The following is an 18,830-nucleotide window of genomic DNA, read 5'->3' on the forward strand; positions in this document are numbered from 1 at the left end:
TCAAGGGCTGTACCTGTGCAATATCTTTAGGTACAAGGAAGTCCTCATTCCTCATAATATGAGGGCAAATGTTTTTGAGATAATTCATGAGTGACATCTTTTAGTCAATGAGTGGAAGGAGAGAGAAAGAGAGAAAGAAAGAGCAAGCTGGTGTTCTTGCCTGGTATAAATGATGGTAATATATACTTTGTTCGGCGATGCCCCGTTTGTTAGCGGTATGCATTCAAACTACTTAGTGAGCCACTTTTTATGCGACCACTTTCAACATTTCTATGAAATCGCATCGGTGTAGATCTTTTTTAATATGCTCATTACTCAAACCTCCTGGCTTTTGATGCTCTTTCGAAACTCCGAGAAGTACAGGGTGTTCCAAAAGAAAATTTACAGGGTTTTTTAAACGCAAAAATAAACTAGACATCGCCGAACGCTCATTTTCCGCCCAAAGGTAGCGCTAGAGGTCACAACCAGATGCCAAAGTTTCAGCCCGATCCGATATCTTAATCAAAGGTTATAAGTGATTTTTTGAAAAGTTCAATGAGAAAATGGCGCCGGACGGAGGTTTCGAATAGGTGGGGCTCTATGACACCAGAAACCGAAAAGATGCAAAAAAGGGCTTTATTTTCCCATTGAAATTTTTAGAAAATCACTTATAAATTTTGATTAAGATCTCGGATCAGGCTGAAACTTTGGCATTTGGTTGTGACCTATAGCGCTACCTTTGGGTGGGAAATAAGCGTTCGGCGATGCCTAGTTTATTTTCGCGGCGAGAAAAACTCGGTAAACTTTTTTTGTGACACCCTGTAGAAAAGCTTCGAGTTACAACATCAGCGGCTGTGGTGAAGAAACTTAGCATCATGGTTTCAAGGCATGGAATTCGACTTGAACTGTCCTCTGACGATGAACTAGATTTTTCATGGCACGAATTTTCGCAATTTACTTGTATGTAAAACTTCGTTCACACACCATCATGCCCTATTTTCTACGGTCTAACAAACTTGCTCAGAAAGAAGTGCAGATCGGTAAGCAAATTTTGATGAATAGTACTGACACTAATGAACATTTTGGACTTGGGTCGTTGAATTACGGATGCAGCCTTTTGGAAGATCGCAGAAGCCCGAGGGAGCTGCGGATAGGTCGCATATTGATGTCTCACATTTCCGCCTTTTCAATGGAGGCTCCACTACTAGTGGACAAGCGCTGTCAACAGACCACTGCGGGATCTGTCAAAGTTCTTCTTGCTCTACTTGAATTTGTGAGGATTCGCGAACATGGAGGATGGCACTGCAATGCTCAGGTTGAACGAGGCTTAGCGCCGCGCTTGTATTTGGTTAGAACAGGGAATGTGAATGACTTGCGACGAATCCGGGTACCCCTCCGTTCTACAAACGATAATTTTGAGCCACAGGCGGCGGACAATGAGACTGAACTGACGCCCGTTTCGATCGGCACTGTAATAGGCGTCCCTGTGGATAGAGAGCACCCGTCCATATTCCAAGACATTCCTGACCGGAGAAACAACACGGTTACGATAGCCACCTCGAAGGCTAACCAATGACGAATCAAGCCACATTATTATTAATATATTGTTTTACCACCCATTTATAGGAAGGAGCATGTATCGGTGTAAGCTGGTTATCTGGCAACCTTCGGCACCGGTGGCAGCGCCATTACTTGGCATTTAACAGACAAAACATTACTTTTCGCAGCGCCCAGGGGGCTCTGCAAGGAGTTGTTTTGGGTAGTCCAACCTTGAGCGTCTCAGACTGTCACACGTTTAGAAGCGTGCATGTTCTGGCGCTGAACGCGAGATCACGAGAAAAAGACAAAAACACAATGAACAGAGTCGAAGCACAACTTAAAGCTGAAGCCCTAAGAGGGAGAGACAAGAAGCACCGCTTCATGCGTAAGAAAAACACCTTGTGACGCCAGATGTTTTGACTTCAGCGCCACCGTTGCCACCACCCAGAGGCGCCTACGTCAGCGGTGGTGGCATGAATATGACACTTTTTATAGTCTTGCGGCGTACAATCTAGCCAATTTCGGACGTTGAAAGCTGCTTCTCGATTCTTCAAATAGCCCCAATCGCCATCCTAACTCAGCTCTACACCGAAAGAAAATATCACAGCGAATGAGTAGTGCGAAGCCCACTCAGGTGTGCTTGTACCACCCAAAACAAGGGCTCCACAGTCTGTTTGGAGCTTCAGCACAGGAGGCCTGTAGGAATTTTCCTACTGTAGATTCACATTGTGGTCACGAAAGCGCTGCAATAGTAATTTCAGATTTGTCACATCATCAGCCCATTTTATCGAAAGTAAGTTTGCACGTCTGGCAGACGTTTAACGACCCACTCTATCCTCCGCTCTGAAATGGCCGGTAATCAAGACATCCCAAACGGCAACCTGCAGTTTTAGCAAACAGACGGCGATGCATGCTGGTGCCAGCTGGCTTTTATGACGCGTTATTCCGAGCACTTGATTATAGGCGTCGCGCTGGTTCAGAGTACTGAAGCGGTCAGTATTAAACTCTTCGCCAGACTTATGACGTGACACAGGCCCATTGTCAACAATACAGGCGTCTGGTTGCAGAACAACCACGGCTGCCTGGATTATTTTGAAGTTATCCTTTTAATACCCTACGTTCGAGTGATAAGCCCCGCATTAAATGAAGAATAACAAAACAAAAGCAGAACAGTAAAAAGAAAATTGCGATACGCACTAAAAGGAAGAGTGTATTCTTACACTACTTGACACTATAATACACCGTAAAACTTGAGTTCGAGGTAGAGCACAGTTAGTTGAATCGACGGTTCCACATTTCATGACCGCCTCAATATCCGAGTGGTACAACTTATTAAAATAGCTAATGTAAACGTGACTGACTGCAAAAAACAAACATTTTTTTTGTTTTATTGCAAAACCTTAGGTTTTTTTTTCTGTAGTCTTTAATACACACTTGCCGTCAGTTCAACGTTAGTGCGCTGCACGTCGAACTAAAGTTTTGGAGTGTATTATATGTGAGAAGGTATTTAAGGGCTACACCTTTTAGAGCGCAGCTCTTAGGCGCCTGTTTCCGGCTTGAGCGGCGTCGGCATCGCCGTCGCCGTCGCCGTCGGCGTAACCGCGCGGTGCATTATGGGAAATGTCCCATAATGCACCGCCCGAGCCCCCCCTCGGGGTCACGGTACCTTGGAGCGGTCACGTGACGCCCCGAGGTCTCATGACCCCCAGGTCACGTGACCCTTCCGAGGTCACGTGACCCCCCAGGTAACGTGATCCCCCAGGTCACGTGGTCCCCCAGGTCACGTGACCCTCCGAGTTTACGTGACCCCCCATGTCACGTGACCCCCCGAGGCACGTCATCCTTCAGGTTACTTGACCCCCAAGTCATGTGACCCCCGAGGTCACGTGACCCCCAAGTCACGTGACCCCGCCGAGGTCACGTGACCCCCCCAGGTCACGTGACCTACCTCCCCCCGAGGTCACGTTGCCCACACCGAGGAGATTGAAGAATGAGGAGAGGAGGAGGAGAAGAAGGAGGAGGTGGAGGGGTATACCGTCCCCTGAGTACCCTTCCCTCCTCCTCCTCAAGAGCTGCGCTCCAATTCGGAGTTACCGGAAGTTGTAAACGGCTTTCACTTTTTTGTTAGAGGGTATACAGCAGGTCTGACGCAGCCTCTTGTGAGAACATATTGTTTTTATTTCTTCTAGAATTGTGCCTTTGTTTAAGGGGAGACACCACCCAGAATTGTCAACTTTTGAACCCTTTGCTTAAAATGAATAAAATTTACAGGGTACACTACTGGTGACAATAAAGGATGCTATGCAAAGTTTCAGCCCTGTAGATGAATTGTGAAGCAAGTTACAGTGGTTTATATCAGCAGCATCCCAGCATTGTTTAGTTTTCCTATCGTTGGATAACTAATGCAATATCCAACATTTGTTTTCGCAATATATGTAATCAAACGCCTGTGGAGTGCGGCCATAAATTTTTTTTTTGTAAAAAGTAATTTATTTTTATAATGATTATCTTCTGAAAAATCAATTTAATTTCTGGCCTTCCATGTCTTCGACAAAACATTAAAATATTTTCTAAAATATTTTCAAAAGTAAAAAAAAAATTCAATGGCCGCATTCCTTATTAAATTTCAGTCAAGAAAAGCGAAGAACGAGCTTTCCCTTTTGTCCTATAACGAAATGATAGGCTGACTAAAACAGAATTTATACAGAAAAAAGGGAACGGAGAAAAAAGCGTTTGAAGTTTCCACACCACTGTTGTTTCTTCAGCGGCTCTGAGAAATCACTAAAACTGTCCAGCAGCGTAGGTAGGACCCTCCTCTCGGAGGCGCTTCTGTTCGGAGGCTACCGCTTCCATCTTGCGTCGCTTGTGGGCAACTTTCGACGACTCCAGCGCGCTTGCTCAGGACCTGGCAAGTCGGTGCAGAGTTGCCTTGCCTGCCTGGGACTTGTGATGATTTCCGGCCTCCATCTTCATTTCAAGCAGGGCCCTTTCAAAGCCCTTTGGTCCTAGATTATACTCTAGGACTGCAAGGGCTACTGCAGTCTCTACTGTCTGGAGAGAAGTAAACTCCGTCTTCGGACACCTCTTCCAGATGAGAGCGTTGAAGGACTCGTTGGCATTCTGTGTCTTCATGCGTGAGCATCTGGCCAACAAGTCCTTCTGTGCCAAGCGATTGTACACCGGCACAAGTTCCTTGGCTACTCCTTTGGAGAAGGCCGGCCGGTGAGGTTTGGCAACTGACGGCTTTCCAGCTGCTTGGAGTGCGAGGTGGCGGTTGTGGTGGCACCACAACTCTTCCCCTTTGGGGCACGCCATGTGTCTGGGCTCTTCATCAGTGGAATACATATGCAGCAGGGTTGCAAAGACCCCCCGCTGCATTGCTGTCACATCTGGGGCATTCTCCTTGAGGGCACTTGCATAGTAATTTGTCATTTTTTTCATTATGACGTTCGTCAGCTTGCCCCGTCCTTCCAGTCCTTTCTTCACTTTCTTCAGTTTCTCCATTCCCGCATAGAGCCTCTTGGCGACATGGTTGATGCAATCTTCTTTGCTCATATCCTTGTCATAGAGGTGCAGTGCAGAAACACGGTTGAAGGCTTTGGAGTCGCCGTCACAAAGCACGGTCACATACTGCAGCTTGTGTAGTTCCACCGACCGGCTAAAGATCAACTCTGCTGCGTGCACCTCCATGCCATTGGCAGATCCGTTGAAATTCTTCTGGCATTTGGACTCATGTTCTTGTAGCCACTCTTTGTACCCTTCAGAGCCCTCCTTCGGTCCAAGGCTGCAACCGTGGCAGTAGTTGCTGACCACCGCGTAGTCTAGAACTAGACCGGTGTCAAGTTCAATAACAGCACCAACGCCAAAATGAGACGTATGGCCTCGCTTGTGCCACGTCCCGTCATAACTGACGCAGACATCTTGCACCTGCTCCTCATCATCTGACGTTTCCAACACCTTCCGCACCGTCTCCGCAGCCTCTGCCATCGCGTTAGCTGACGCTCGCGTGGCCGCGTCATGCACCTTCGTCGCGATCTTTTGGTACGATTTGAGGTGCATTGGCGGAGGGGCATTCAGTTCCGTAAAAAATTCGGTAAGCTTTGTGAAACCGATCTCGCAATTGCGCGCAGCAATTACGAGGCGCGCAGGAAGTTCAGTTTGTCTAGTGCTGTCAATGGTCGACGAGAGCGGCGCCGAAACAATTGCTTTACAAGTGGGGAACTCGACGACGAACGTCAGATGAGCTCCGGTGCCATGTTCTTGAAGTTCCAAATCACCACCATGGCAAGTTGGGCACAGCAGAACTTTCACCAAGCTTCGCAGACAAGCCACATCCACCAAGCGGTAGCTGGCCACATCATCCCCGCAAGGCTCTCCGGAACTCTCAGCATCTTCGGTGCTCCCGTCGCTTCGGCTTGCCTCCTCCAGGGATCTTATCTTCCGCTCAAAAGCGGTGAGCAAGTCCGACTCACAGAGCGCAGAACTTTCGGGTACTGCCGCCGCCACTGCCCCTGCGGCCTCGGATGGAACGGGCGATGATCTTGAAGACACGAGATCGTTGTCATCAGCGGCGGGTGCGCGCGTTGCGGCATTGCGTCTTCGCGGTTTTCTAAATCGCGAGCGGCGACCGAAGCTTTGCCGCGTTCACGGCTTCATCAGCGGCATCTTTTGAAAACTATCGCCGAAAAGAAATCGAAGAAAACTCGCTGAAACGTTCACGAAGTAGAGGTTGACGAAGTGATAGAGTAGGCTTCTAAACGAGAACTAGCAGACAATGAGCGAGCTAGCCAAGCTAGAGAGCATGTGATGTACAGAGACCAACAGGAGCCAACGTTTCATTAGTTCGGCCAATAAGAGTTCGCATAGCGTCTTTTAGCGCGAAAACACGTAAATTCCGACGGGGTTCACGGACGTCTCCCAGGGCGCTTATTTACTTTTGAACGACGATTACTATCGGTGCAGAAAATAGAAGAGATAAGCTTTCCAATGAGGGTACGATTAGCAAAATAACTACGCAGCGGAAACGAATGAAACTTCGTGGAGATACTCTGCAGAAGTTTGTGAGCCTAAAAATGGAATTTTTCAAAATTGACTTTTTTAAAAAAAATTCGATTTTCACGGCCGTGTCTTTCCTTAAGCCCACCCCATAGGCCTCCTCCGCTCACCAGGCGGCGCTGCGAAAATGGAATTGTGAGGACTAGTTTTGGGTATCACTGTATTGAGCATCTCCAACCGCTAGATATGTAGAAGCGTGCCTGCTCTGGTACCAAATGCGATAAGGAGAAAAGCACTAACAAGCAACAAAACTTCTAACGCCCTGGAAGCACAGCTTAACGCTGATAAATACGAGCATGAGCCACGAGGCGCCATTTCACGCGATTCAGATAAAAAAGAAGAAAGAAAACAGAACGTCGGGACTCCACATATTTTTACGTCACCACCCAGAGATTAAAGACGCAAACCCTAGCAATGGTGGCATGAATCTGGCACTTTCGATGGTCTTGCGGTGTTGAATCTAAAATATTTTTCACGTCCAGGGGTGTTTTTCTGTTCTTCATCTCTACAAAGTGAGAAAAAACAAAAAGTTAAGCGAAGGCGCCACAAGTAGAATGAGGCCGCAGCAGATGAACTTGCACTACCCGAAATTAGGCGCCCCAGTTTTTTCAAGCTTTTAGCTCAGGTAGCTTGTATGCAATGCACCTTTCAGGGTAGTTTAATCAAGAAGACAATAATGTAAAGGTCTATGCAGTGTTTTTTTAAGCTTTTACAGATACGGTATGTTTAGAAGGAGCTGTAAAAGCTAAACGTGTGCCTTTTCTGCAGGTGAGTTAGACGGGCAGGGGAACGTAGTCACATACCATAGGGAATAATCGTAACGATCAGTTGGCTAAGTAACTAAAATGTGTCAATTAACTTTTAAATTAGAAAAACTAGGTATGCTCCAATTAGAAACTTCTTGAGCGTTCTTAAGAACCACAAAACCAACTGGTTTTAGAAGTTATAAGGCAAGGACAGTATTTTACCGCGGCCTTAAAAAAAGGCACTCAGTTTAGGTGCGTTTCTATGTTTCAGTTTCTCTTCGGGGTGCGTCTTCGCTCCCACAGTCCTGCTGCCTGGTGATCACGGCGCGAAGCTACCGCCTCGCCTCCTTCTTAGGATGGAGGGACCTATAGAGCACATGCGTTGCGCGTCTCGGCCACTGGGGAGAAAGATCGCGGGTGATTAGATGTTTTCCGAAGAGAAACCGAAAAATAAAACGTGTCCAAATTGAGCGTTATTACGAAACGCTGAAAAGTGCTTCGTCTGCCTTATATCTTCTTAAAAATAGTTAAATTAGTTCTTTTTGATGACGCTCAGCAAGTTTATAATTGAAACAATATGTCCGTTTTCAATAATTAAAAAGTCAATTAACAATTATTATTTCATTAGTACACTGATCGTTACGATTATCCCCCTATATTGTGTTGCCCTGGCCGTGTAAATCTCCGGCACAAACCGAATAAGGGAAGCTTTCACAGCTCTTTTCAAACGAAGCTGTTAAGCTTACAAAAACACCCTGCATATAGTGCCAGCTCAACCTGAAGGAAGGATTAGCGAGATATAGAAAAGGCATACACACTGCTGGACTAATAAGTGTTTAATAAGATCATATCTTTCTTCATCTCTATTGCTTCTCGTTTCCTACTCTTATAACCGAGCCATCTTCGTCATTCATTTTCCCTCCATGGCTGCCGCCCCTCTAAGATAGACAATGTTCTATCGGCGTAGCGCGATAGAAGGCGCATTCATTCAATTTTCCGCCTTTGCGTAAATAGCTGAGGCTAGTGCCACTAAATAAGGTACGCTTCAGAGTAACGCAACTTGGCCATACTGTGTATTAAAATCATGGTCGCCAGTTACCTTAAGCTTTATCTGGAATCACAGGAAACCTTTTTTCGCCCTCTACAAACGATTAAACAGTTTGCTAAATAGAAAATCAACATTACATGAGCTTCCTAACAACGAATCTAGTGCTGAGGAAGTCGCACCTTTAAATCTTGACGATCGGCAATTGCGTCTGCTCTGCACAAGTCCCAAAATGCCGGCGCCCACAGCAATATCAGGGAACAGAGTGCCGATACTCTAAGCGCCGCCCATTTGGTGGCTCTAGCTGGGGCCTCCCGAATTTTTCGAGCGAACTTCTTGCTTGAGGAATTTCGGCCGTTGATGAGATTAGAAGAAGAGGAAGAGGTAAAAAGCAAACAACTTGAATGTAATGTTGATGTAGATAAAAAAAGAAGGAAGTGAAAAGCAATATGATTGAAAAATAAAAGATGATCCTACTTAACAACTGCCAGTCTAGCGATGTTTTATACTTTTTCTATCTCTCTGTAATCCTTCCTTTATATCCAGCTGGCACTATATTGTCACGAAGGACAATTAATGAAGCGGCGAAACTAAAACAAACCGAAAGTTTAATAGGTTGAACATTTTCCCACAAAACAAATAACACTAGAGCGTCGCGGGCATCGATGGCGGCGTAGTAGCAGGATCAAATGCTGGGGCGAGACTGATTCCGGCTTGCCACGCGGAGCCCCTTTTGTAGACATGTGTGCTTCTCGAACAATCGACGTAAAAGATTTGTCGCGAAGAAAATTATAACGTCAAGTCAGCAACACGGTTCTCGAATTTCCGAGAACAATATATTAGAGTCAACAAAAATGCGTACCCGCGGCCAGGAATCGAACCCTGACTTTCTGCGTGGAAGGCACGCGCGAAAACCGTTAGAACACGAGTGCGCCACCCAGTTGGTCATCTGCGCGCGCAGCATTATTCCCCCTTTAAAAACACCGCATCGTCCCGATGCAGCACAAAGCACAAATATAAATTTACGTCAAAAGAACAGCAGAATCACGAGCCACAGCTTAAAGATCAGTATTTGACGAGAATTCAAAGTTCTTTTGTTTGTAATACAGCTTGAGCCGGACGACGTGCACCTCCTCGGGTCGTGGCTGGCGTCTTGCAGATGGGCGCGTTCCGTCGGGTAGAACTTCGTAGTTCACAATGCCGAGGCGTCCATAATTTTGTAGGGTCCGAAATAGCGTTTCAGAAGCTTCTCGTTGAGACCGCGGCGCCGTATCGGTGTCCACACCCATACCCGGTCTCCGGGTTGAAAGTGAACTGCCCGGCGACGAAGGTTATACCGGCTTGCGTCGAATCGCTGTTTGTCATGAATCTTGATTCTTGCCAATTGGCGAGCTTCTTCCACGCCTTGAGAGATCAGTTGAGCGTCGTCGTTGCCATCGTCGGTTGGCACCTGAGCCAGCAATGCGTCGAGCATCGTGGTAACCGTCCGGCCGTGTACCAGTTGGAACGGTGTCATCCCCGTGGTTTCTTGAACCGCTGTGTTGTACGCAAACGTGACGAACAGCAATACCTCGTCCCAGGTCTTGTGCTCTACGTCGACATACGTGGAGATTATGTCGGCGATCATCTTGTTGAGCAGCTCTGTTAGCCCGTTGATCTGCGGATGATAAGAGGTGGTTCGTCAATGGCTGGTGTGACTGGGCCGAAGAACTTCCCGCAGTCTGTGATCAGAACTTTAGGTGCGCCGCGTCGGAGGAGAATGAACTCGACCAAAAACTTGGCAACTTCACCGCTGTTCCTGGTGGAAGGGCTTTCGTCTCGGCGTATCGTGCAAGATAATCGGTCGCGACGATAATGGTTTCCTTCTGTCGATGTCGGGCACGGCCCAAGTAAATCCAATCCAACCTGCTGGAAGGGCGTAGTCGGTGCAGGTATCGGCTGCAGGAGTCTGCTGGCTTCGTGGGAGGCTTCTTACGTCGTTGGACTCATGGCACGACTATGTGTAGAGATAGACGGTCTTCGCAAGACTCGGCCAGTAGCACTTGTAACGAATCCGGGTGAGCGTCCTGCTGTACGCGAGGCGTCCAGCCGTCGGGTCGTCGTGGCAGGCTTGAAAGATTTCTTCTCGCAGGCAGGCAGGAACCACCAGCAGCTATTCAGGGTAGCTGATTTCAAAGTTCTTCTTGAAGAGCACGCCTCGCCGCAGAATAAAGCTTGAAAAGAGTCGGCCAAGACTCGCGGAACTGAACTTCCTTGACCTTTGAGGTGGTTTCTCACGGCGCAAAGTTCTGGGTCGTCTCGGTGAAGTGCTCCCATGCTGGTATCTGTAACTGCGCCGAGAAAACGGGCATCATCGTCGTCGTTGGTGCTGTCGGGAGGAGATTCAACTGGGGCCCTAGACAGTCAGTAATGCTTGCGACCAGTCATGTGCATAATGGTTACGTCGAATTCTTGCAGTCGGAGACCCCAGCGAGCGAGACAGCCTGACGGGTCCCTTAGGTTAGCAAGCCAACAGACGCGGGTGGTCCGTGACAACGCGGAGCGGGTTCCCGTACAGGTACGGCATCCCGTTCCGCGGACTGGACGGGACGACTGCAAGACATTCCTTGTCGGTCGTTGAGTAATATTGCTCTGCCTTGGACAGTACCCGGCTTGCGTAAGCGATGACCCTCTCTTCTTTGTCTTGTCTTAGGACGAGTACCGCGCCGAGTCTGGTGTTTCTGGTTTTTCGTGAGCTTCCGTGTCCGCTGATGGATCGAAGTGTCCAAGGATAGGGGCAACTAGAGTCTTTCCTTCAGTTTGTTAAACGCTTGTTCTTGCTCCTCCCACCACTGGAAGTTCACGCCGTCCTTTGTCAGAGGTGTGAGCGGCGCAGAAATGTTTGCCAAATCGTGAACGAAACGTTTGTAGTAAGCGCACAGCCCAATAAATCTTCGTGCGGCTTTCTTGTCTGATGGCTTCAAAAATTCGGCGATAGCGGATGTCTTGAATGGGTTCGGGATTACACCCTGAGCACTCACGACATGGCCCAGGAATTTGAGCTTTGCCGTAAGCGAACCGACAATTTGATGGCGTTAGTGTCAGTCCAGCATACTGGATTGTCTGTAGCACGGCTCGCAGACGTCTCAGGTGCTCGTCGAAATCGCTTGAAAATACCAAGACGTCGTCGAGGTAGGCGAGACAGCTTTGCCATTTCAAGCCCGAAAGGACGGTGTCCATCACGCACTGGAAGGTCGCCGGTGCAACGCACAGTCTGAACGCCATCACTTTAAACTCGTACAGTCAGTCCGGTGTGACGAAGGAAGTTTGTTCACGATCCCGTTCGTCAACCTCGATCTGCCAGTACCCACTCGTCAGGTCCATCAACGAAAAGTATCGGGTGTGTCGCAGCCGGTCCTGGAATTCGTCGATGCGTGGCAGCGGGTCGACGTCCATTTTTGTTACGGCGTTTAGTCTACAATAGTTCACGGAGAACCAAAGACTCCCGTCTTTATTTTTCACCAGGACTACCGGTGAAGGGCGCGGACAGTTTCAGGGCTGGATGATGTCGTCGTCGAGTTTTTCTTGAACCTGCTTCTAGATGACTTCCCTACTGAAAAAACCATTTGAAATTCAAACGGGTGGCAAACTGGTCGCCCGTTTGAATCAAACTTGTCGATCCGTTTGGATCAAACGTGATTATGGGATACGGGTACCCGTTTGGAAACGGTACCCGTTCGAAACGGTACCCGTTTGATACAGGTGCCCGTTTGATACGGGTGCCGTATGGTATGAGTACCCGTTCGACATGGCACGTGACTACACGTTTGAACGTGCCATTCGAATTGGCAAATTATGTGCTAGCCCTAAATGGGTATCGTCTGGGAGGTTGGTTATCTTAAACATATTTAAGACGTCCCGAAACTCATAAACGTATTTATAACGTGGAGAAAACACGTAGAACAAATGCACTCGCGTAGATGCTTGTAAGTGGACAGGAAAACCGACACAAAAGATTGTTTTCAATTCTCCTCGAAGTTTATTACCTCTTCTGTAGACAAGTACAAACGTGCAAGCGATCTGTGAACACTATACAGGTAGACTTTCGGAGCAATTATTCTCCTGGCTGCCGCGCGAATAGGCGCTGCATAATTCTTTAGATAATCTAGAAGAGTACGCGTAGAAGAACGGTCAATCGTTGCCAACACGTAGGTTGCAGTGCACTTACCATAACAATAGCGGACTTGAAAGATGTAATCCGTGATATTTGTCGACACGGTCGAAGCAGGACAACCACACAAACACAAACGAGAGGGAACGGCTCCTTGGAAGTTTCAACACGATGCGGCGCACAAGCTGTCATTTGCCAAACCCAACGAAACCGCGAGAATTTGCGACTTCTTTGAAGAATCGCTCGTTGCCAACATACACGTGGGTCTTTGCGAACACTGATAGCTTTGGTGCACATCCAATACGTTGTCGAGAGACATCCCAATAAGACCGCAGGGTTAGGCGACAGATTGAAGCAGGGAGGACGAGCGAACTTCGAGCAGCAACTGAGAACAAGCAGACAAAGAAAAAAGCGGCTGCAAGGCGCGCCCTTCCGGATGTCGATGCTTATCAGCGTGTAGCTCGCGCGCTGCTGTGGGTCACGTGACAGGGGTGACAAGAGAGGAGGGAGGGGGCGAGGTCAAGGCGCTGGGACCACCGGGACAGCCCCTCTCCCTCTCCCCAGCCATTCCAGGGAGATGCGTTTTTGTAGTCCCGAAGAACAAACGCGCGCGCGCGCGCGCGCTCGAACTTTGGAAATGGCGGCGGGGCGGTTAAAAGCTCGGCTTGCGCCCGAGCGAAGAAAGTATTCAGCGCAAGCTCGTAGTTTGAGTGCTGCAACGGCGGGCGTGCTCTCGCAATGCTCGATGTTCTTGCAGCCGCGTGTACGCGTGCTACCTTCGCTGCGTCTTGAATTAAAGTGAAACGGAGTCTAGACGTACATTCTTTCACGCGGTCGCGTCTTCTGCGAGAGAGATTCGAGCTGAATAAGTAAATTCAGGCAACAAAAATGGACAAAGTATTAAAGGTCTGTCAAAAATATTGGCTCACCGACGTCGCGCGTTTACGTAAAACAAAAAAAAGTGTTAGTTTTAGTTGCAGTATAATCGAAAATCAGCGCAATTGAAATATAAATATAATTACTTTCATTACGCGGACGATCTGAAATCGATGAACCGGCGCTCCCAGCCTTCCGGAAAACATTGGCTGCCACGGCTGAAACGCTAGGCGTGCCCACGCCGCCGATCTGTACGTTCAATATCAAACGGGCTCCGGAGAGCCGTTTGATTAAACCGGTGCAGTTTGCAACATGGTCGCCGGTTTGAGCAAACGTGCGACAACTTTGCCCAAACGAGTCGCCCATTTGCCCAGACGAGCGACCCGTTTGCCAAATAGGTGACCGTTATGGCTCATACGGGGGACCCCTTTGAGCCATACGGGCGACCCCTTTGACAAACTGGTGACCAGTATGGTTAAACGGTTACCGGTATGGACCCGTTTATTTTCATATGGGCGCCAAATGGTTTTTTTCAGTAGGGTTATCTTTCTTTTACAGAGACACGGTACAGCGACCGATGAACAGGAAGCGCGTCGTCATCAGTAACAATTCGACGTTTCGCAATCGTCGTTTGGCGTACCTTCGACTACGTGGAGAAGTACTCATTGTACTCAGCGAGAAAGTCACTGAGGTGTTGTCGTTGCGGGATAGTCAGGCTTTGAACGATTTCGAACTGCGAAGGCGGCGTTTTCTTTAGTTGCCACGAAGAGACTTCTTCTAATATCCCGGCAATTGCAGCTGAGTCCGGGAGTTCCTTGGCGTGAACCACGGCAGTACCTTTCGTGAGATGATGAGCCTCCTGTCGGAAGTTCGTTACGAGCGCAACAGCGTGTCTGTCTTAAAGCTCCGCGATTGCTCTTGCGACGCCGACTCTTCTCCCTAAGAACAGTTGGACACTTCCTACCAGCTCAGCTTCTCCGCAGGTGCCTTTTTCGGTCCCGACAGGCTGAAGTGCACTAGCGCATGGTGGCAATCTCACCTGGTTGGAGAGCACGCGCACTATAGCTGACTTAGCTGCGTACTTTTCTGATCCCTGGGTATTACCGCAAGTTTCCGGAACCTCAACTCGTTGGCTCCCTGGTCGATGACGGCGCAGTATTCGCACAGGAAGGCCATGCCCAGTATAACGTCTCTCTCACAGTCTCGTAGAACAACGAACTTTACCAGACACGTCTCGCCGTGAATCTCGACGCGAACAGTGCACCTTCCGACTGGCATGATAAGATTTTCTCCGGTGGCCCGTATCTGTGGGCCATCCCACGGCGTCGTAACTTTCCGAAGTTGATGGGAGTGCCTGCCAATCAAGACGGAGTAGTCTGCTCTGGTGCCTACGAGAGCCGAAGCGTCGTGGCCGTTGATAACTACGTTTCGGTTTTTGTTTACCGTTGCAGGGAGGTCGTTTCGGTCTCAGGTAGCGTTCGAGTGGAGGCCCTTTGATGTTCGTGGAGGATCTTGGCGTCGGTTGTTTTAGGCGACTCCACCTCGAAGGATTGACGCGCCTAATTTCCCGGGTGAGAAGCTAGGGGCGACAGGATTCCAAGTCGGGGTCAGTGTATCGGCGAACCTGGACGTCGTGGCGAGGACGACCGGCAATCTCGGCGGGACGCAGGGTCGGGAGACTGAGGTCGTCGCAGGTACTTGTCGATTTCCCGAGGGCGTTCACTATAACGGGAACATGGGTTGTTCGGGTTGAACCCGCGCAGCGCGAGTCGTCGGTAGGGGCATCGTTGGTAAACGTTGTATTATCCGCAATGATAGCGGATAGGTCGTCGATCCGCTGTCCTCCACACATCGGTTTTCCTTGGTGCCGGCTGGTCTCTCTGGTCGTACTGACGTCCTTCATCGTTGCGTCCTGGGTACGCCTGCGTTGGTGAGTCTCATCATGGCGTCACCGGGTAATGTTGAGCAGCTGGCGGCGGTCGTCTGGTCACTGCGGCGTAGGTCAGCGTCGGCTCATTGGCTGCGGCCATGATGACATAGGCATCCGGAAGGAACGCTCCCAGAACCTCGTCCCGAACAACCTCGGCAACGAAGGTTGAGCCCGGGCGCTTAGCAGTCGGCAGGAACTTCTTAAGCTCCCCCTGGACGACGTCGCAAATAAGCTCTCCTATGCCCGGGATGCCGCGGGCAAGGTCGCAAAAGGACTGCGGAACTACGCTGACGCCGACTACCCTTTACTAGTGGCTGGCTCGGACTTTCAGAGCGCACTCAATGTTCATTGCCTCCATGAAAATTCCTTGAACGATTGTCGTGGGTTGCGTACGAGTCCACCAAATCTGTCGTCCTTCACGCCACGCATCAACATACGCAGCTGCCTTTCCTCGGAGGCCTGAGGGCGGAGCGGGAGTTCAGGCGACGGACGTCTTCCACAAAGCTGGTGACTGTTTCATTGGGCCCTGGGTCCGCGATTGCAGAAGTTCTTTGGCCCTCTCACTTCTGTATTTACTGGTAAATGTACGCGTGAGCTCGCTTTTGCAAATGTCCCTAGAGGTCAATGAAGCTTTATGGTTTTCGAACAGGCGCCTTGCACTTCCTACAAGCGAGATAAGGAGGTTTTGCAAGCGCTGTTCGTCACTCCACTCGTTATGGCGAGCCACGCGTTCGCAGTGGTTGATCCAGTCTTCGGCGTCTTCGTAGACCTCGCCGAGGATGGGAGCAGGTGTCTACGGAGCGGCAGGCAGGACGACGACGGGCGGCCATGGTCGGGATCTTCTTCTTTCGGTTCTCGGGCAAGAGACCACGTTCGGGGAACTGACCTCTGGTACGACAGCTTATTCGAGCTTCGGTGTCTTTGGAAAAGGGTAGCCTTCCAGTGCTGATCACGTCACTTCGCCGGTGTGCCACCGAAATGTAACGAATGACAATCATTGAAGCGACGAAAACTGAAACACACTAAACTTTTAATGGGGCAATCTTGTGGCCAAAACAACAACAAAAAAAGACAACATTAGAGCATCCCGAGGCGTCGAACTCGGCGTAGCAGCAGGATCGAACGCTGGGGCGAGACTGACTCCTGCCTTACACGCGGAGCTCCTTTTGTAGAAGCGTGAGCTTCTGGAACAATTGGCGTAGAAGGTTCGGCGTGTTGAACATTCTAACCTCGAATTAACAACAGGGCACTCTAGCACATCGTGGCCACAGGGACAAATGACAGCTCTATAGAGTGGTGTTGGGAACAAACTCATCACAAAGTCCCGTGCTAGCGTTTTCTTCCCCGCAACAGAAAGGTAGTCTAAAAAACGTGCAGATAAACAATAAACTGCGTCAACAACCCCTGTCCGTTATCCAACGAGCCTCTTTGGCTCGCCGCCATGTGACGAGACAAGGAATGACGGGAAGGGTGGGGACTAATTGGTTTGGATGAACGTGCGGATGAATGGGTGCTCTTTATCTTGTAGAAAAATAAACCGAGAAATGAGTTGCTTAACGAACAAGTGAGAGAATCCGATACCCCCTTTATGTACCTTGTGGAAGAGGTTGTCACGTCTCATACGCTCCCAGTTCGATTCTCAAATGAACACAGCAAATAGGTAGTGAACTTTCTGCACATTGATGCGCGCACAATTTATGGCTTGCAAAACATACCAGAGCTTTGAGATTAAAAAAAAACATTAAAAACAGTTGCTTTGGCAAAGATGGACAGATCACGCTGCCTCCAGCGGGAGGCGCGCCCACCCAAGTCGGAAGCGGCTTCCGACCAATAGGTTTTGTTCACTCTGTAACATTGCATTGTAGGGGCACCCTGAGGTATGTGTAGGGAGCGCAATCCCAACATACCCCTTCAAAAACTGGAGGCGCTGTGGCCCACGCACCGTGCCAAAACCCGCGGCACTTACTCCAGTTTATTGCTGGACCCGTCGCCTCCAAGAAAGATTTATCCAATAAAACTGCGGGGCTAACACTTCGCTTGTAGCAACAAAACACTGAAAAGTCGTCCGCATATCTCATGACTTTGATCTGGGCATTTTCCAGCCGGAATCGCCAACATTGCTTACTATTATTAACACTTAAACAAAACAACTCCAAGCACACATTAAGCAATAAAGGCGACATAGGACATCCCTGTCGCACGGACGTTCTCACGTGGATCGCCCGGTCAGTTCCTTATTGACATTTAGCCTCGTGATGCAGTCTTTATAGCCCCCCCCCCCCCCCATTTTGGCTCCGTCCGAAATGACTTCGCCCGCATTTATGTGGTGAAGGACATCAAAAAGAACATCGTGCCTTACACAATCAAAAGCCTTGTCTTGGTTGATTTGGAACATAGCAACGTGTCGCGTGCCATTGCCGCATGCCTCCAGAAAGCTACGAGCAACATGAACGTTTGGCAAAATTAATGCACCCTGTATGCCTCTGGTTTGGTGGTCTCCGACAAGATGACAATCGACACTCTGAAGTCGGCACACTAAGCGTTTAGCAAAAGCCTTGTAATCTGCGATGCACAGGGTTATTGGGTGGTACCCAGTGACCTGACACAATTTTCCGACGTCATATCTTTTAGGTAGTAAAACAGTGAAAGTACCCGCAAATGACGGAGGCAGTTCTTTCCGTTCGTACCCTGCTGAAACAACTCGAAAAAAAACACGCTAGCTACTAAACTCTTAAACTTCTTATAAAATTCAGCAGATAACCCATAGGGTTCGGGTTTTTGAGTTTGGCATCTCATCTCTGGCCTTCTCAATCTCCTGAATAGTGATTTGCTCAGCAAGACGTTTCTGCTCTTCGTCAGTTAGTTTCGGTAAGGACTCTAAACGTTCCTCACACACGGGATTGCTCCTTCTGGGATCTTGACTGTCGAAGAGCCGCCTGTAATGCGCCGTAAATGCTCTCTGGATAAAACTTGGGTTCGTGCTGGTCACACCCTGATACTCAATCTCACCTATGTTGTTTGGAGAGCGTATCTCTTCTAGTCTGCGAACGCCCGTTTGTTCGGCTGCTCACCCATCAGGTCCTTTTCTGATAGAGCGCGGACAATGGCTCCGTGATAGCGCTCCTTATTCAGCTCTTTCAGCCGCTCCACAACACTTTCTAAGTGTTTAGTAGCCACCCCGGGCGACTGACACTGTTTTATTTTTTTTTTCAGCGCTTGTAAGTCGGCATTTAAGTTGCGTTCGGCACGGCGCGCCTGCTATGCTAAAACAGAGAAACTTTCAATAGCCAGCATCTTTGCCTTCTACTTGAAGGTCTCCCACTCCTCAAACATATCGCCGCCCGCGCTTTTAAAATGCGATGTAAAACCTTCCTTTACCGCGCTCAGAAATATGCCGTCAGTAAGTAGTTTTAAGTTCAGCTTCCACAGACTGCAGTCACACTTCGTCTTCAATGGCGCTTTTTCACCAATCGACATCAAAATAATAAAATGGTCAGAAAACAATAAAAA

Source organism: Ixodes scapularis, unplaced genomic scaffold (genome assembly GCF_016920785.2).
Source record: "Ixodes scapularis isolate PalLabHiFi unplaced genomic scaffold, ASM1692078v2 PGA_scaffold8__174_contigs__length_109621045, whole genome shotgun sequence".
NCBI classification, from domain to species: domain Eukaryota; kingdom Metazoa; phylum Arthropoda; class Arachnida; order Ixodida; family Ixodidae; genus Ixodes; species Ixodes scapularis.